This window comes from Neopsephotus bourkii, unplaced genomic scaffold (genome assembly GCF_033783945.1).
Source record: "Neopsephotus bourkii isolate Nb327-2 ecotype Australia unplaced genomic scaffold, CSIRO-AGI_Nbou_v1 NB_272, whole genome shotgun sequence".
Lineage (NCBI taxonomy): Eukaryota > Metazoa > Chordata > Aves > Psittaciformes > Psittacidae > Neopsephotus > Neopsephotus bourkii.
The window spans coordinates 6,709,694-6,730,262 of NW_026900781.1; the positions used below are offsets into that span (position 1 = coordinate 6,709,694).

Genomic DNA, 20,569 nt, shown 5'->3' on the forward strand with positions numbered 1-20,569 from the left:
AAATGGGTTGATCACTGCTAAGCAACTGATCATAAACTAAAGAATTAATTATCAAACTTATCAAAGGATGGTTTGCCTCCACCACAGTATCTCACTGCCAAAACCCCCTCAGCCAACACATTCAAATTCAAATGCTGTCACTGGATCTAACTTTCACCCAAAAGCATACCCTGCTATCAAGGCATGGCAAAACCCAGCAGCACAGTGTGCCCACCACACACAGCCAAAGGAGAGGGGCAGGAGGAAGGCACACACAGATGCTGAGGCTTACACACAATCACACATCACATCTAGTCATCTCAGCCCTTTCAGCCCTCAGCACATAGAAGTTATCCATCCCTCTAACACTTTCACTAACATCCGAATGCCCACACTTTAATGCTAACAAGTTGCATGCAGCATGTGGGATAACAAGTCTCTTGTTCCATCTGCAGATACGCCTTTTTGAAACAGGAGTTGGAAGGTGAACCAAACCTCAAGTAATGGCTTATATCACATTATGAATGTGAGCCTTGTGTTTTTAAGTAGACAGATCACTACACCCAACTCCATTTACACTTTAGAAGGCGTTAGAAAGCTTTCAATCAGTCAAACATCAGACCTTCACTATCTGATGAGGGAACAGAGAAAAATGTAAAAGGTCATAGCTGAGGTGATGAGGTAGGGCTTCAGGGACCGTAAGGCCTCCTTTCTAAGGTGTCAGTCTGCACTGGTACCACTTCATTTAATTTACCTTTGAGTTACACAAAAAGAAACAATTTAAAAAATATTTCTAATCACTATCCAATTATACCTAGCTCACATCTCCATTCCACTTGTGCTCTTAACATGCTAAGTATCTCCATCACCCACCTTCTTTTAATCCTACAGCCATTGCAGGCCTTCATAAATAGTACAAGAGGGAAGAAATAAAACCAGCTATGATACACTGGACATAAGGACACTGATATGGCCATCAAAGTCACCACCAGACACAATAATATAGACGCAGATTGGCTCTTTTTATGTGTACTACAAAGTATTTTTAAAGGGCAGACTGTTGTCCATTTACAGAGAGCAGGTCCCAGCAGTCTGCACGTAACAGAAATTATGCCTTATGCACAAAATAAGCCACGTTAGGTAGTGTACAGACATATGGAAAATTCAGAAAAAAAAAATCTTACAAATGGGCTGCGGTTGTAAATTCAATCTGATACTATAATATGACTAATAAATATCAAGTGACTTGACAGTGGAAAAGATGAAAAAGAACTTTTTGGTTGTTAAAATGTTCAGTGCCTCACGCAAAATCCTCCCAACACGACTGGTTGTAAGTAAGCATTGAGTCGTTTGTCTACGTGGAAGAAGGCAGTGCATGCTCTGAATAAATAACAGTAATTCCTGTTCTGTAGAGCACACTAAAAAATTAATTCAAATCATGATTAAAAAAAGTGTATCTCCATTTATTTTTATTTTATTTTTACTATACCTTGTGTCCTTATTGAGGCAAGATGTTTGTTTTAGCAGGCTCTAGAAGAACACTGCTTGAATTGGAAGGGTAAGCACACCTGGAGCTCACACACACAATGGTGTTATTCCCTGAAGCCATGCGATTCCTCATATGAATAAAGCCATGAATGCACATGCAGGCCCATTAGCCTTTAAGTAAGGTTTCTGAGATCTCACTTTGGATATATTCAAGCATGGCCTATGTTTGGTCCCTCTGACAAACTCTATGGTAATAACACAGGTGTGCCTAAAACAGAGTGGGGCTGTTGCCACCTTCACCCTGAAACAAATTCAAAATCCAGAAACATAATGGGTCTTATCATGCAATGCTCTATCTTTGGCTGTGAAACCTATCTGTGGCTGCTCCCCTCACGACAACGGGTCATGTTTCTTTCACGTGTTACTACTGTGATCTCTCTGCCTGTTACATCCAGTGACAGAGAACGTTTTCAAGCACGCAGTCTCTACCCAGTAACTTTTAATTCACTTATTTAGCTATATAGTGGTCCTGATTTTGATAGTTCCCTAGGGAAAATCAGAACTAACTAATAAGGCCACATAAGAACCCCAAACACAGTGACTAAAATGTCCAGTAACAAGAAAAGAAGCCAAAACAAATCTGATCTAAGGCCCACAGACACAACACTACAGTTCAAGCTGTACTGGTACAAAAAAAGCAGCATAGTACTATATTCCTGTTATGCCTCTGCACCAGACTTAACTAGGTTATATTTTTTTTATCCGGAATGTTTGCTTAATATCTAATATACTATCTCTCACGCAATCACAGGAAATACCAAATGCTAAAATATTCCAGGTGACTTAGCAATACAATGTGGCTAACACAATCTGATTATTCATAGGATTTGACCAATACATTATAAACAATTACTACTTCTAATTAAGAAACATAAGCCTTTCCTGGAGTAATCACTTCTGCAAATCAATATAATTTCATACTGCCCAAGCTAATTCTGGAAAAAAAAAGAAAGAAAAAAAAAAAAAAGAAATGTCTTGTGGAAATGATGTCCTAATAAAAAGCTTCCTCCTACTCTATCTCCCAAGTCAATAGCTGCTACCAAGTCAGTTCCACAACAGAAGGACAAAATGTGTCAGCACACGGGCACTTTGTCTAGTTTTTCACTCTCAAGAAATTGTTATTGCTCAAAAGAGATACGGTGGTTACTATCCACCCCTATCATTCAAGCTCATTTGTAAACCGTAACAGGCATGTCTTTGCATGCAACTACTTGCTTAGACAACTTCCCTTTAAAGCACAGCACCCTTCCCCGCAGCCATGATAAAATGTAAATTATGTGCTGCATACTTGTCTATGATATGCTGTATACATTAAAAAGTTATTCTGCAATGGAGACTTTCTGATCAGCCCCTCATAAATAGAACACTATACTAATTAGGTCTTCTGGCTGTAAACAGAAAAAGAAAAATCCTTTGATTTTCTGCAAGTAACCACTACATTTAATTTTTTTTTATTTAAAAGACACAGGCAATCTCCCTACAACCCCTTATCTTTTTATATATATATTTTTTTAAGCATTAGTAGTATTGCCAATCCCAAGCACTCAAAAATCATACAACAGTTCCAAAAAATCAGGCTGGCTTAATGACAATCAGATTAAAGAAATAAAGTAAAAATTTATGTTCTTTTTATTGGCAGTATGATCATTGAGCCTTGAGACTTGGTTTTTTCAAGGTATTCTCCACAACCATATGGGAAGGAGAGAGAGGAGAGGGAAAGCAGACTGATATATGTGCATTATTACATCCTGTCTGGCTACAGCATTTCGGAGCGGGTGGGGGGGGAATTAGAAGAATCTGAAACATTCCTCAAACCAGAGTAAAAGAGTAAAAGACACCCAGGCATGTCAGTAGTGATTAGTTATCCTGGGAACAGGACAAAGTTTAGTGGTCAGGAGAAACTCGGGACACTGGAAAAGTCAAGCAGACGGCAAGCACCTAGAACCACTGAAAACATTTGTAAGAGCATAGGAAGGATTTATACAATTTTATGTGTGGCATTTTACAACAAAAGCAAAGCCTGTAAACTTTTCCATTCATACTACCATATTTTAGTAACTGAGGTGAGCATAAAACCACTCATCTGGAACCCACTGTCCTGTAAGTCATCGAACTGAATCACCAGAGTTAATGGAATTTTTCTGACGAGAGTTTCTCAAGGACCTCTACTGCCAGGCAAGGGAAATACAAATATATCATGGGTTGGTAACCGTGCAGACACAGGTAAGGTGTCCACGCTGATGAAAGCCCAGAGCAGACAGCGTTCACTTGACAGAGGAAATAAAAAGCATTGTATTCTCACCTTATTGGCAGTGCATATCTGTATGATGAAGAAAAAAATGAAGGTGGTCACTGTCCTACAGGGGTCGAGAATAAATTCACAGCTTGTATTGCTTGCCCATGTGGCTTGGTCTGCGATGTGACTGTAGATCCAGGAGTTGAGGAGATGGAAACCAAAACAAAAAAAAAAACAAAACCACAGTTAAGAGTCAAGCAATTTACAACATGCTAAGACATCCCAATGAAGACTGAGAGAGACTGCTTTTGTTATTACTCAAGCACAAATAAACTATACATTTAATCCTGCAGAGCACATACAGTAGAGAGCAGAGCCCACTTATTCAAACTGAGTGCTCTTTTCCTAAATGTGATCTTAATGAGGTGAAGAATCATAAGCAAGTTGAGATGACTGTCTTCACTGCCAACGGAACATATTTTATTTGAGGAAGAGCATCATCCAGAGAACATACTGCTGCAACTACTACTATTAGGTGGAAAATAATCAGCTTAGGGAATATAACATTACCTTGTGCACATGCTGATGGCATGCTAAGGGTCGTTGCATATTACTGCAAATTCCCAAATAATATAAACAAAACTCCACCAATGTGAGTTTTTTCTTCTATTTCTGTATTTATGCTCAGCAAAATTATGAAGAGCCAACACTGAATTTCTGCTGACATCATATATTAAACAAAATACATTTTGGTTTTTCACTTGGAATCTCACCAAATATTTTTATCACTCTTGGGACAATAAAAGGATTTAGTGGGTCCATTTCTCCCCCATTTTTGTTGTTTCTGTTTATGAACATACTTACTCTTTCTATTTATGGAAGGATCTACACACATACTTAACTCAAGATAGGTTCTTTAATCAGTCATTCAGCAAACCCCCCACTGGGATGTATACTAAAGTAACTGCAGGCTGGGACCAATGCACACACACAGATTTGCATGTGTTGTACAACCACCTCAGACTACAGCTTTGAGGAAAAGAAAAAAAAGAAACCTATCAAGCATTAAGTTCTCAACACACGCACTGAGATCAAAAAGGAATCACAGTCATAGATCCATTGTCTTTTTGCAGAAGTCAGGAGTTTGCAAAGTTTCTTGTATTTTAAAACATTAGTCATGCATCAGCTCAGCCAAACCCAAGTGAAAATCTTAAATTTCTTTATATAAAGAATGTGAACCACTGAACAAGTCTCCAAAATACAGTGCCTTTGTCCAAATACCTGTTTATTTATTCAGTTGTTGCACTTAAGAGTCTTACACAAAAGTAAAATGAAAGGCTGAGGTCAGGATTTTCAGCATGCAAAGCTTAGGCTACTGAAGTGACTAGAATATAGCACATCATTTCTTTGCAATGAAATATTTACCCGTGCCAAGCCTGCCATACTTCTGTTTCCCGTGCCAATTATACCTTTATTTGTTAAAGTAGAATGGTTACAGCAGTCTCAGAAGAGACCTACAACTACATTATTTGCACCCTGTGAATTGTACACACTGTACCTGATCGGTCCTCCACAGCAGCCCCATCATTCACAGCCTGCATGCTTAGCTAAGGCTGTCACAGAGCCTGAATTCTCTCAAGCGGCATCAGCGTGAGCTGCCTCACACGCTGGAGTAGGTTTGCAGCCAGCCAGTGCTTCAGACCATCTATGCAATTCTGACACACGTTTCCTTTTCAGCCTGCCTTACTTCTTTATTGCATTTCCCCTTCAATTAGCACACCACAACAAAAGCAGCACACTGTATGAGCAATGACAATGATAATCCTGATGCCATCTACTAAGATGTACTGCTAAACTTCAGCAACGGGAAAATTAGGCCTTGGTTTTGTTTTACTACCTATGTTAGTAAAATGATTCCTTTTAAATACTAATGTTATAATCCTTAGCTGCTTTTCAGGTGACTGCATTTAAGTGTCTATTTTCTTAATTAAGAGGAAACTAGGCCACTGGATCTATTACATAAAAATTTTTGTTAAGTGAAATTCCAGGTCTCTTTTAAAACAAGACTAGTTTTTCTCAACATTTCTAAATAAATGCAATCAGGCCAGAAGGGCAAGGGAGAAAAGTTGCACTGTTTACTTCCAGAAAGTCTTCTAACTCTCTATACATGGCCTTTTTGAAAATAATTACTTTGTAATGCTCTTAGTCACACAGGTAATTTGTCTTACAATAAAATATGTATAAGCAGCATGCAGCACACAAAGGCTCACTCTAGAAGAGTCGTCCTGCATGAGATTATTTCACTCTCTCCAGCCAGTCCTAACAGGCTCTTCTATTTCAAGATACCTCCTCGGTGCAGAGGCCCAAACCGGAGGCAGCCACATGGAGCAGAGGATATTCTCTCCTAACCAGAAGGGTGAGTTCGCCGAGGCACTGAAAAGCTGCACTTTGGCTGTAGGAAACTGCCCGTGAACTCACTCCTGTCCCCTTGCCCCTGCGAGGAGAAACTCCCCTGCTCAGCAGGCAGGCTGAGACCTGCAAACTCATCACACTGACCTCGAGACTGGCAGCTGCCTGGCACCATAAGAGCTGAACCACCGACAAGCATTTCTCATTGCCTCCTCCAGCTCCGGTGCTTTACCATCAGCGCAATTAAAATATCTATTTTACTGAGATATTTCTGGCTTGCATTATGTTCCAGCCTGGTACTACAAACGCTCGGGAGCTGTGGGTGCTGATGATTTCTCATCATTGAGACATGAAATCTTCCGGGCCAAGTTCAATATTAGTGTAAGTGCACACAAGATTAGTGACTGGAATAGGGGTGTTAACCACTTCTGCAGGCGCTTAATGTGGCTCCTTAATCAGGCAAAAATCCTATTTAAGCCCACAATGCTCTTTCCCATAAAAAGATACAGAGAAAATAACAGTGATACGCAGCAGATCGCCTTCTGAGCTCCTTTACTCTACTACATGCCTGGATTAAGTCCAATAAATGGAGTTATTCTAGATATACACCCATGTAAGTGGCTCACAATCCCTTCGCCTGGAGTTGCTCCAGATTTATGACACTAGAGCAGAGTGCCAAATTTGGTGCCTTTAAAAATTTTTTACCTACGTTTGTGGAAAAGCAGCTTAAAACAGTGATGTCCAAACACAGAGAACAAGGACAAATATACGTTGCTCAATTAAATATGTTTTTAAGGCCAATATGCAGTTCTAAGCTAATCAGATTGCATATTCTTTCAAGGTACTAGAAACTCTGTGGCAGAAAGCCTCTTGTTCTATGGATATAAAGTTCTGATGAGCAAAAATGAAAAAGAAAAAGGCAAAAGAAATACCAACACTGGAAACAAAGCATTTGCTGAGGAGAACATTTGTTTTAATACTGTACATACTTAGCTTTTTACCGAGAGAAACTGAAGTCAGCTTTCACCTAAAACACAGAAGGGCCTAGACCTTGCTAAGAATTATGAAGAGGCTTAACAAACCTAAGTGACAATAGTGATATCAGGTATCACCGACTTTCATTTTACTAGCCAGGAGGTATAAAGTGCAGTACGTGAGTGCAGAAAAACAAGCCTGCAGCCTAAAATGTGAATGGCAACTGTCACAATCTTACAAACAGCCACCAAACAGTTAAACCAGCCAGGAAAAAAAAAAAAAAAAAAAAAAAGGGAAAAGTGAAGAAACTTTTCAGCAAGCTTTTATAAGCTGAAAGTATTTTTACAAAGTACCACACCTTTGTTAACTTGCTAATAATAAACTCAATGGAAATATCAATTTGGCTATAACCTGCTAAGCGTGCCATGCACCATCCCATCTGCCTGACACTACAGCAGGCAAAGAACACCCTTTCTGAGAAGTTCAGCCATTCCAAAACCACCACTAGCATCCTTCAATTTTTGGCAAGCCCGAAGTGCTGGTTGTGCTGGCTGCACACCACTGGCACGGCTCTACAGGGCACACGCAGGGCTGGAGGTAGCCCTGTAGGTAACCTGCCAGCCATACACACACCTGACTGGACGGTGAATACGGTGAATACCGTCTGTTACCATGGCAGCCTGATCTAATTACATGACTGATCAGGGCTGGAGTAAGCGCGCTGAAAGCCTACACTGCTGACATGTTGCTACATGATGAGAGAGACAGACAGGCAAGCGCGGAGGAAAATCTATCGACCTCTGCCTTATGTAAAAAGTGAGGAGATCACAGCCACCCCTTTAAAAAACAAACCAATCTGCTGCCCGTAAAATACCATGCTGGTTTTATGACAAATTAGGTGCAATAACGTGCAATTACAACTTACTACTATCTCACAGCATCGCAAAAATAACCACAGCGTAATATTTTCCCCGGCCATTCTCAATCTTCCTCTCCCTCATTCATAACCCCTGCTCCATATTATAAAGCTGAACTGTCTCCATCACCCGAACAGAAATAGATTAACACGAAGCTGGGATTTTCCTTTAGGGGAAGGCTTCATTCGAAACTGAAATTAAAAGTCCTTGACTTCTCGGTGTGTAAGCAGAGTAACTCACTATGCCTGACCACAGCTGACACGTAAAGTAACCACTGCTGCGTAAAATACATAACCGTGAGCATTAAAGGTTAAAGTGTAACCTGCCCTATAAAAATATGAATTTCTTTACCATATGAAAGGGAAAAGGTCCCCAACAAAGGTCATCTACCTGCACCCTTGCTGATCCGCACATAGAAAGCATTTGTAAAGAGGAAGGTTTTACAAACCCGGATTTCTTTGCCTGGGTACAACAGGAATGCCTAAAATTTTTCTCCCAATTCTATCTGGAGTTTGGGCTCACCGGGAAGAGATGCTGCTCGGAGGAGTCCCTATTACACAGCATACGGTAAACAAAATAAAAATAGCCCGTCGCTCTCGTTGTCTACACAGTGCATTATATAACGGGCTTCCGACTTGTTTTCTTTTCTATTATTACTCTTCAGTAATTCCTCCTCTTCAATAACATGTAAATCGCTCCCAATTCTGTCATTTTATTACCACCGCTATTACTATTACACTAGGAGCTAGCGTTTTCCAGCATGCTTTAATATAGACTTTAATATTCTCAGGATTGACATTAAAGGATTTGGCACCCACAAACGTACGAGGGGTCGTTTATTTGTTTTCTGCCGGTAAATTACGATGCCTTAGGTAAGAAAAAACCCAAACACAAAACCCCGAAGCCCCCACAGCCCAGCCACCCAGCCTGACTCAAGCCAACGCCGGGGCAGCGGTAGGTGAGCGACAGGAGGGCAGCGGCCGCCACCGCAGCCGATCGGAGCCCCGGGGCGGCGGCAGTGGGGTGACCCCCGGCCCCGCTCCCCGAGGCCGCCTCGGGCTGTCTCCAGCAGGACCCCCGGTGCCCCCCACCTCCCCGCGTCCCTCCCTCCCGCCAGCCCCGTCCCTCCCGCCCCGCTCCCCCGGTCGCCAGTACCGGGTGGCGTCTGCAGCCGGCCTGGGCCCTGAGTGAAGCAGAGCGGGGCCGCTGCCGGGCACATCCCAGCCCCAGCGCCGCCTCCTCCGCCGCCGCCGCCGCCTCCTCCTCGCTTCATTCACCCTCCGGCAGCCGCACAGCCCCGTACTACATACGCCGTGCGGCGGCGACCGGCCCTGCCGGCACCCGGCCCCGCGCTGCGCTGCGCCCCGCCGGGCCCGCCCGGCGTACACGCACCGCACGGCCCCCCCGCACCGCGCAGCCACACGCGCACACACACAGCCCGTGTCGCCACACAGCACACACACACGGACACCGCACCCGCAGTCCCACACGCCCCGAGGCCGCCGCGGCGAGCAAAATGTCCACCATCCCCGCGGCCACACACACCCCGCCCGGCCCTAGGGGAGGCGGAGGGGGGGGGGGGAAGCGGTGTGCGGCGGTGAGGAAGGAGGAAGCCGGGGGGAGAAGCGGCGAGCAGGGTTGTACGGGCGGCTCAGCCCGCGGGGCCGCTTCGGGCCCACCGCCCGGCCCCCCCTCCCCCCCGCGGCGGGGCGCACCGTGTCCCCACATCCCCGCTGCCTCCCTCGGCCATTCCGCGGCCGCCTCCCCCCCTCACTCCCGGGGCCGGGGCTGAGCCCGCGGCTGCGGCGCCTGCGGGCCGTGCCTGGCCGTGCCGTGGTGGGCCGGGGCCGGCCGCTGCAAGGCGAGCAGTAGCCCCGCGGCGGGGTGGGCAGTGCGCTCCCCTCCCCCCGGCCCCGTGTTTTTCCAGCTGGAAATTGCCGGCGGTTTGCAGTCTAAACAAGGGAAGAAGCCGGGGGGGGAGGCAGAAAGCAGAGGAGGAGGAAGAAAAAGCCACTTACTGTAAAGTGTCAGTGGAGGTGGGGTTGGCGGGGGGGGTGGGGGTCAGAGAGAGACTCGCACACAAATGTCTTCCTAGCTGATCACGGGGCTTGGGTCTGCTTTTTTGTTTGTTTGGTTTTTTTCCTTCCCCCTGCAGTGACACAGGTCCGGGATGGCTCCACCACCGTAGTAGAAATGATGTCTGCGGTACAGCGCTCGCTCCCTCTCCGCTCTCCAGCATGTAAATGGGTAATAGAAGCCAAATATGGAGCAGTTGGCTGCCTCTGCAACAGCTCAAGGATCCTACTTCATGCAAAAAAAAAAAAAGGGGGGGGGGGGGGAGGAGGGAGGAGGAGGAGGCAAGGCAACACTCTGGCTGGCGGCCAAGAGAGCCACACAGATTATTGCATACGCACGGCACCGCCGGGCCAAGGCGGCCTTAACCCTTTGCGGGTCCGCCGCTGAGCGCTGCCCGAGGGAACGGCGGCAGCGGGCCCGGGTCGCCCGCCGCGCCTCGACACTTACCTCCTTCCCCTCGTAACACTTCCAAGGCCAGGCTGGCTCGCCACGGAGGGATTAATCCCGGCGCACGACACTGTTCCAGAGAAGTCCCCGCTCCTGTGGCAGGCTCCGTCGCGGGGATCTCAAAGCACTTTGCAGGCGGAAAGAAATGAGCTGGGGAAGGGAAAAGAAAAATAAACCCAACCCCAACCTATATTGTTTAAGGAGGGGGGCGAGGGGGGAGAGAAACAGCTAGTGAAGCGTGCTGTCCTTCAGAAATGGCAGGGAATGCGGGTTTAAAGGATGCGTGAAAATCAGTTGCTCAGTCAAGGCTGGTCTGTCTCTCTCTAAGGGAGGAAATAAAACTGTGCTGGAAGCCAGGGAATGCTCTGAAGCAGCCTCTGCAAGAGTCAGAAGAGGGTGATTTTATTTAAGATGCCATATTGCATTTCACTGAGAGAACTGTGAAGTGATTTAGAGCAAGAGCCTGCATCCCACTCCCTTTTTCTGAATTAGTTTTATTTATCCGGATCCTTGGCATATGCTTGAGTTGCTTTGTAGAAAGTACCTTCCACTTCATTCAGTCCAAAGAGGCTCTGACTCATACCGTCACTGAACTACAAGACAGGCAGGGCTGAACCACGCATGTTTGGGTACTAACTCCCTCTTGATTCCTTAGCATGCATTTCATCAGAGATCCCCTCACATCTCTCCCAGCTGTATGCAGGCCACTGTGAGCCTCTCACAAATGCCCCCTCCCCCCCCAGTTGAGGCAACTTACACTGCCTCCCTCGTGTTCCAGCATCAACCTGTTACTCTCCTACTCCTCTCAACACAGGTTTCTGCAGTGCCATAAACTGCAGTGATGGGCAAATAACAAGCATGGATGCAAACTGGAGACCAGAGAAAATACCCTCCTTCTGGACTGGCTCAGTCTGGTATTCAAGTCTTAGAAGAGAAGATAAAACATCAAATTACCAAGCCAGGTACAACTTAGAGCAACAGAGAGATAAAACAAATTATGGAAGCAATGAATGGGGGGAATACAGCCAAACGATAGTGGGCTGCTATGCTTGCATACAACTTGACAGGGGTCCATGAAGAGCCATTCATCCTCTGCTTTGACATCAGGAAGGGAGGTGCAGCACAGAGAAAGCCTCTCCCCACCCCAAAGACACTGCAGAAAATGCTGTATTAATACCTGGTATGTACCAGCTCTGTGAATCTGGATGCTGTGGGGTCACAGACCTCAGGAAGGCCTCAGATGCGCACTCCCTGCAACATGGCTATCCAGACCAGGCTGCTTGTTTGCAGCTTGTACTAATTAACCATAAGAGTAAGCTCCAAGGTACTGGGTTTCTAGTACAGGTGTATCTCCTGTGTGTCCATTAGCATTAAGTCTAGCATTAGAGTCTAGATGCAAAATACCCTAGGACTCAGCCTGTCATTATGCAGATCAGCAAAGTAGTCCCTTCTATAAATGACTGAGTTCACCATAATTGCTAAAGAACTTAATAATAACATTGTAAGCTGCAGTGCTCTTGATTTAGTCTCGATACTGTAATATAGACTAGTTCTATGAAACATAAGGCTCCTTTACCACAGCCCCTTCTGCATCTTTAGTTCTGGTGCACTATGAAGTCCAACATCATTTGCCGTTCTAGGAGTTGTCTGGGGACAGAAGCAGCAACAGGCCAAGATGTCTGGACAAATGTGCCACTCAGCACTATGAGACAGTGAACCTACAGCAGCAAAGCAGACAGCAAAATTATCTTCACCCAGCTAATGCAAGGTTCACTGATTTAATAAAACAAACCAAGGGAGAGAGACAAACCAAAGGAGATTACTGAAAAGCAAGTGAAAGCCAGGGACAAGCTACAACCCCATCACCAGGGTTCAGTTCTGAGTACACAGCATTCTCTCATCTGCCACCTTTTTTATTCCAGTTGTACAGAGCGTTACCTCAGGAGAAAGGAATCTTTCCTTCTCAAATGCTCACCTCGCCAAGAGGTGTGGCACACGCAGAGAAAGAGAAGCCACATTCATGCTGAAGCAAGCTTTGGGCAACTCTGCCTTCTACAGCAGGCTCATGTAAGAGACTTGTGTATTCCTCCACTCTGTGGCTATGGTCTTTGCCAGAGGACACGCATTTTTTTGACACACTTCAGGTTCTAGGCTTTGTAAAAGCTCTTTATGTTTCTACTTCAGGGCTGAAAAGAGACCCCTAAAATATAAGTCCATCGTAAGTCAAAGAAATACTGTTTTCCTGAGCCAGCTTGAGGCCTTAAGTCAGGACTTTGGGAAGTGCCACAACTGCCACCAGCCATGGCCGGTCCATAAGCCATTCCTCACCTCTGTTTTGACTGTGTATATGTTGACTGCATTAACAGACGAGAGCTGAGGAGACTATGCCTCCACGGACATTGCCTGACACACAAGATACAATACCATATCACAAGACATCCTTGTGCCTCTGCAGCTCCCCTGCTGAGGGCCTACACTGGGGCTGAATATATTCTCTGCGCAAAGAATACCACAAAATAGAGAGGTGCTAGTGAAGGGAAAGGGGGTGGGAAACAGCACGTGAACATGACCTTTGCTGAATGGCTGGGACAGAGGTCCTTCAGTATCTATTAAGGCAGTGCAGCCTATTGACCCAGAAGTGCAGAACTAAGAACAGAAAGTAATTTGCTGTGGAAAGTAGACGTGATTTTACCTGCCATAAGGATAGTTGAGACAACAGGAAAAAAGAGCAGCAACTTGGCACTGAAGCGGTCAGGTACTGCCCAAGAGCTGCAGTGCACTCTCATAGAAGCTAAGAGCCACCCTAATACCCATCACCTTGCCCCCTTTGAGGAGGGCATATAGCAAGGGATGCATACATGAAAGTAGCAGCAAAATTCCAAAACAGAACTCTTACATTGCAAACTTTCCTGCTTCTGGGGAGACAAAAAGAGCAGAGGTACGCTACAGCTGCTGGTAGGCTGGTTGAGCACAGTACGGACTGGGGCTCTGACACCACAGTGGTGAGTGGGACACAAGAACCCACACTGACCCAAGCAGTTTTATTTACTGCTGGTGATGTGCTGAAACTGATACAACCCTCAGCTGAATACAGTCTTGACCAAAAGATATTAATCAATTTGACATGCAAGATGCACAGTGTCTAAAAGAACCTGTCTTTCAATCTGCTAGCTCTAATGTCATCTATGCTGCATGTTTTATATAATTAATAGTATCTAGGAAAACCAGAGGAATAGGAGACATAAGAAGTTGGATTTTTATATTTTTCAAACATTCATGTTCAGGGAAATCCAGTGATTGACAGTGTATTGAGTGTGAAAAGTAATTTCACAATTATTGATCATTACAGTCTAAGTATTCAGGTTGCCTTAAAATGACATTGTTGGTCTCATTACAGCCTCTAGTGGACAGTAGCAATCCGCTTCACAGACCTATCATACAATTTGCTCAACTGACAAGGATTATCAAGGTGGAGGTTACTCCAAGAAAGCATGAAAATACAGTCATTCTTATCCCTGGCAAAAAGGATTTTTTAATATAATCAAAGGTTTGCCATCATTGCTTTTAAGGTGCCTTACTTTACATTTCATGTGTTAACACTAGCTTGTAAATAAACAGAGAGCTTCTGCTATTCATTTCAGTTTCAGACAGTTTTCATAAAAACTAAATTCATCTCAAATATTTTTATAACAGAAAATATTGGTTGCCATGTTTTTGGCTTAAGTAAGATGTTTTTATTCCAATTCAGAATCTGCCGACTGTCCAATCCACCTCCAATCTATTTATAGCCCTCTCACACTCAGATAATTTTTGCTAATGCAGTTATTTTCCTTAATATTTAAACCATATGCAGATGATCTAAGGTATTTTAACAGCTTTAACAAATGACAAACTATAATTTGGATTACAGCTGGCTAATTAAGGTATGCTTTCCTTGAGGAAGTTAAAAATGTACACGATTTGAACAATAATATATTTGGAATGTATTCTGTAACTTGAAGTGCCACTTGTGTGAACATAATAAAATATGACTAACGTCTTTATATTTTGTGGATTCACTTAGAAATTAGTGTATCGCCTGTCAGAACTGGCGTTTTGATGATGTTATCCAGAACTTTGTGATTGTTTTCAGATGGAAGGAAATTAAATTGGTAGACACAGAGATCCAGTGCTGTCTCTTTAAAGCCACAAGTATCTCATGCAAATTAACATTTAGTGAAATGAGAGCAAAGCATTCATGAAGAGTAAGCAAGTATGTAGTACTACACTGTGACTCAAAGAGAAAAATCTTTCGGTCTAAAATGCTGAGGTCCTTTGTGAATGAGTTCAAAGGAAAGGCTGACATTAATTTCTTTATTTTACCACATTGCGGCTAGGTATGGGCTGTAGGATCACTGAACAAATCATTATTTGTCGCGCCTTATATAGGTAGTAGGATATTTAGGTAAAAATAAAATGTTTACCTTATCATTGTCTTGATTTTACAAAAGAAGCAGTCAAGTTCCTCTTTAAATAACAATGGCTTCAATAGCTTTAAAATAACAATGCGTCCTTAGATGGAGATCTGAAATAAGATGCTTTTGTTGTTGTTGCTTTTTTTAAACAGGGAAAGCAATTCATCAGGGGTTTAAGAAAAGAGATTATTCCTCTGAAGTCTTAAAATCAAGACTGATTTGGTCTTCTGAGTAAGTTGTCAGTCAGTTACAGGTCACTAATCTGGAAGGAAGACCAGGATGACCACACTAGGATAGACGACAGCCACAGTTAGCCTTAGAAGTTGTTCCAAGCAGTGACCAGTGGAAAATAAAAGTGCTAAGCCCTTCTCTAGAAGTGCTTAACTGGTCTAGGTGCCTGTCAAGTAATAACTATTATGACCGGTTATGTGTTTTATGGCCTGTGGTCTTAAGCTGTCTGAGGTCTCCAGCCACGTCCTGGTCCCCACATATCTTCTCTGACACTGCAACTACCCCTATGGCTGGTGTGAACAGAAGGGCCAAGCACAGATGGAAACCGAAGCGCCTTCTTGTTCCTAGAAGCAATCACTTTGTTTTGGGGTCAAAGTACGGCAGCAGAACACAGAGGCGAAGGTGTCAAGGCAGCACTGTTAATGAGGATTAACATTCAGCCAAAATGATAGTGCAAACCTGAGAAGAATTCACAAGCCACTTTCTGGGAAAGAGCTCTCAGCTGCTAGCAGGGAGCAGCCAGAGGTCACAAGCCCCTGTAAGAGACACGTCTTGTACCTTTAAATCATACCTGGTACAGAGACTTATCTGGAAGTTCTCTTGCCAGGTTTTTTCTGTCTGTTAAGGGCGTTATGGTCTAGACAGATTAGATTAGCATCTATCATGTAAACACTTAGGGTTGGGAAATAACTCTTGACCTTTCTTAAAGTGTCTTATTCCTGCATATAAGGTAGTGTGGTTCTAAAGCCTGTTACAGTCTCTCTGATCAATGCATACTTTGGTACGTGCAATAAGTTTTTAGGGGAAGAGGGAAATGGGCTTAGAATGGGCCATGTAGCTGTTTGAACTGACCCAGGAGTTGGGATTTTTGACTCCTAAGTCCTGTAATGGCCTCAACTGAGCTGTTCTGGTCTATTGAACAAATCCTTCCTACCTCATGGATCATTGACCTACCAGACCTTCAGAGCCAACGTGCTCAATCCTGCTGCCAAGCCTGAATGTTTTGTTCACATGCTAAAAATCTTTATCTTTTGTTGAGAAAAAGTGCAATATATGATTAATAGCTATTTTCTACTCTCACTGTTTCTATGTCCTCACAAAGCTCAATACCCATTGACCTTAGGCCCCAAAGCTCTCATGCAAATTCAGATCTGAAGTTTACCAAATTCAGCTAATAGCAGTAAATCTGGTCCTATGCCTTGGTTTCAAGACAGATGAACTGTGATATTTCCAAGACCAATGTTATTCTGTGTCCATATTTTCACTTTACTGTCTAAAATAAAACTAATAACTAATATAGTATTAAACCAAAATAGAATAATAGAATCATAGAATGGTTTAGGCTGGAAGGGACATTAAAGATCATCTGGTTCCACCCCCCTGCCCTGCAGGGGCACCTTCCACTAGATAAGGTTGCTCAAAGCCCTGTCCAACCTGACCTTGAACACTGCCAGGGATGGGGCAGCCACAGCTTCTCGGGGCAGCCTGTGAAGAATTTCTTCTTAATATCTAGCCTAAATCTACCCTCTTTCAGTTTAAAGCCATCCCCCCCTTGTCCTGTCACTATATACCCTCGTAAAATGTCCCTCTCCAGCTTTCTTGTAGGCCCCATTTAGGTACTGGAAGGCTGTTGTAAGGTCTCCCCAGAGCCTTCTCTTCTCCAGGCTGAACAACCTGATCTGTCTTAGCTAGCCTGTATTCTTAAGAGGTGTTCCAGCCCTCTGATTATCTTTGTGGCCTCCTCTGACTCATTTGAGCAGCTCCATGTGCCTTTTGAGTTGGGGGCCCCAAAGTTGGATTCAGTACTCCATGTGGGGTCTCAAGAGAGCAGAGGGGGAGAATACAGTAATAGAGGATACAGAGTAAAACAGAATACAGAGAAATTCAGTAATAGTCTTGAAATATAGGTCTCTTCTACACAGAAAAAAAGTTGTATTTCTTTGTTTTCAGAAGTATTGCATGACACAAAACTGCAAGTCACCTGCAGCACAGGGGTGGCAAGTTTGAATGGTGCATAAACATCAAACAAAAAATTTAAGTGGGAGAGCTTTGATATGAAGAAATTGATATATTTCCTTAGATTTGGCACAAGTCATGGTCCATTGGAAAATCCTCAGGCAGAGATGGACTGCAGGCATGACAGTGAATTGCCTAGAGGGTAAGAAGCCCTCATCCTGCAAGGCTTTGACCAACAACTTAGTTGTGCATGGTAAACATTTACCTTCTATCTGATTACAAGGTGAGGGAGTGTTTTTCCTGTTTCTTCTGAAAGGTCATAGGGATATGTCCAAAGAGCCCTAAAACTACGTAGCTTAAAAAAAATTAATATGTTCTGGGAAAAGTGACAGAAGACCTGAGGTAGGACATGACTTTAAATCAGAGTTATTTCTGCTTGTGCAGACCATCTCATAACTAGTCTGGCATCACTTTAACTTATTACTGCACACAGGCAGTAATCTTTCCTTTAGAGATTTTCCAGATCCTTATGTTCTCTCTTTACCCTTCAGCAGAAGCCTTTCGACTAAAGGCAATAATTGTTCCTGCATTGGCTAAAATGTCATATCGCATTATCTTTCACCCTGCCCACATTTCCAAGGAGACCTCCCATTTATGCCTGTCTTCCTACTTTGGATCTGCCCACCTATCATCATCATATGATATTATTCATTTATTTGTACCTAAGGTAACGAAAGATACCTGTTCAAAGCTCTAGAAACCCAGGCACATATCAATTACAAGAGAAAAGCAACAGTGTCAAAGCAGTCTTCTCAGGGAATTTAGCTGGGCACCTAGGTATACCAGAAATACCTGCCCACTGGAAGTACATCATCAGCCTTCTCCCAAAGTGTGTCTTGTGCCATGGGGCCTTTCCAAAGTGGTGAAATTCAAACCCTTGTGAAGTGTTAAGTTCTATTACAGGGATAGACTCACTCTTGCATGGATTGTTCTGCCATGGGGTCAAGTATAACCAAGAGAGGGGTGTGGGCCTGTTATGACAGGACCATTACATGACAAGCTGTTCCTACTCAACAGATGCTAGTTCTGAAATGGTTCCTTACTATAGGTTTTTCATGGTTTATATTCTCATCTTTGTGTAACAGGATCACACAGTGGCCATAGGATAGCAGTGGTCATAAGAAGACAGTTAAGGAGATATAGGCATTATATACTACTTCCTCACATACTCTCCAGCCTCCCACTGTTTTCAGCTTAAGAGACTTCCTGAGCAGGATGTAGTTTCTGCCTGTTCGGTAACCCTCAACAGATTTATCTCCCAAGATTTGTACAGTCTCCTCCATCAGCATGTATAAACCGTAAGCATCCACAATCTGCTGTCACACTGCACAGGTCAAGTCACTGATGCAAGAACAATCTCTTCATCTTGCCTGTTTCATTCAGTGTTCCCAGCTCTTGCACTAAGACAGAGAATGGCCCATACTCTCCATGCTACCCAGAGCTTTGCAAGACAACTATCATGTTCCCCATTGATTATCTTTTTTCCAAGCTGGAAATGTTGTTACACAAATCAATCTGTTGAAGACTTCACTGCTTCTGCCACAATTCTAAACTGGTTTTGAGACCCTGTGTCTTGGTCTTAGTCCTGTAACACCTTCAGTCCTCCCATTCTTCGCCTGTAGAATAGGGATAGTAAAAAAATACCCTTTTACCTTGTGGCACAGTGGTGACACAGTACAAGTATTATTACTATTAAAGCAATTACAGAATATTCTCTTTTCCCAAGGTTTAGCCAAGGACTCATAAAAGCAACAAGTCCACATATCAAGGACAAGAGAAAACATTATTAACTAAACAAAAATAAACCCATGATCCTATCTACATTTCTTTCATACTTGTTTAGCAACACAGGCTGACTAAATCCCTTCCCATTTCATAAACTATCTCTGTCAAGCAACCCACTCTGGTGTTAAAAATCTGATGGGATAGGACATATCCCACCAACCATACACTTATAGGCATAACAGGTCTGAAAAATATGACATGCTACAAAACTGGGATTACCAGACGGTTTTTCCTGCTGTTTAATCTGTCTCACCCCTTTCCGTGATGCAGTTAATTTCTTAGGACACAAATGTTAAGTCATTTCTCTCCCTTATTTGGCCCGTCTTCAGCAGGGTGTGTAAACTTGGTGTCTGATTTAAGGTGTACAAGTCGTCCTATAGTCTTAATGATTCTGAATCATACATTTAACATTAGCTATGTGCTTGAGGGTATGTCTTTGTGAACATGTTACGGTGAGGCAGTCAAGGGTGTGGATTTACAGGACACCAGTTCCTCTGCAGTAACTGCACAGATGAGCACCCTGTGCCTGCTGGTAAGTGCTAAATGAGTAGCCCAGAAAGAGACACAGCCAAGATCACCTCTGCTTCCATACAGTCAGCTTTTGCTGCCATTTTCTGCATACTTTTGCCAGTCTGTCCCCAGCAGTAACACTATGCCCAGAAGTAAACAGAGAGGCACTACCACCTCCTTCACCTCAAAAGGGATCCACCTCCAGACACAGCTCAAAGCATACTTTTTTTTCAATACACCCCCATAATCTTGCAAACTGAAGTCATTTTTAAGAGGCCTTGTCTCCCTTGCTGCATTACAGCTTCGGCCCTTCTTTCATGTAGCATATATTCTTTGCAGAGTCTTCAACGTTTGCCACAGGTGAGTCCTCTAATTCTTGAGCCCCTTTAGTTCCTTCCACTGGTTAAAAATGTATACCCAGGAGGGGGGAGCAGGGAAAGTGGGAAATCCCAAGCAATTCCTCAAATAATTCGCATAGTGAACCCATGTGCCTAGTGTGGGAGGAGGGGGACAGAGCTCGGGAGTACTGTATACCAGTGGTTGCTGTCCCAGAGATACTTCTGGGAGCCTGCAGGGATTGTTACAAAAGGTATATACTTCACAGGGTCCTGCACAGAGTTTATCAACTGTACAGAAACTCCTGCATAGTTTACCATCTGTGCAAGCCTCAGTGTTGTCTCTCGCTAGAGTCTGTTCAGAGTACCAGAGGTTCCCAGGAATGCTCCCAGAAGCTTTTGGCTCATCACGAGTCACTAAGTTGAGGGGTTTCTTTGAGTCCCTTGTAGCGATCATCCTGAAAACTGCAGAAGAGAAGCTTGCAGGCTCTGTCAGAGTTCCTGAAAGGCTCAACTTGTGAAGGAGTCATGGCTTGGCCTCCAAAAACATTTATCTGAATGAACCAAGACACATTTATCTCAACCTTGCACACATTTAAGGTTTCTGCAATGAGATCACAAAATCTGTGAGATGTAGCTGGAAATTAAAGC

At 43.8% G+C, this 20,569-nt stretch overlaps 1 protein-coding gene across 20 annotated transcripts in view; it reads right to left on the reverse strand.

The window, feature by feature from the left end:
• ATXN1 (ataxin 1) overlaps positions 1-11,322 on the reverse strand; it is a 224,250-nt gene extending 212,928 nt beyond the window's left edge. For 5 of the 20 annotated variants that reach the window (XM_061346468.1, XM_061346460.1, XM_061346462.1 and 2 more), the window contains exons 1-2: positions 9,220-9,463; positions 3,830-3,950 (exon numbers count right to left, since the gene is read on the reverse strand). The gene's annotated coding sequence lies outside the window, so the exon portion shown is untranslated. Of the gene's footprint in view, positions 1-3,829; positions 3,951-9,219; positions 9,479-9,525; positions 9,844-10,082; positions 10,369-10,587 lie in introns of those variants that run through there. The other 15 variants (XM_061346475.1, XM_061346470.1, XM_061346464.1 and 12 more) reach the window with 11 other exon arrangements.
• Between the last annotated feature and the right edge of the window lie 9,247 nt (positions 11,323-20,569).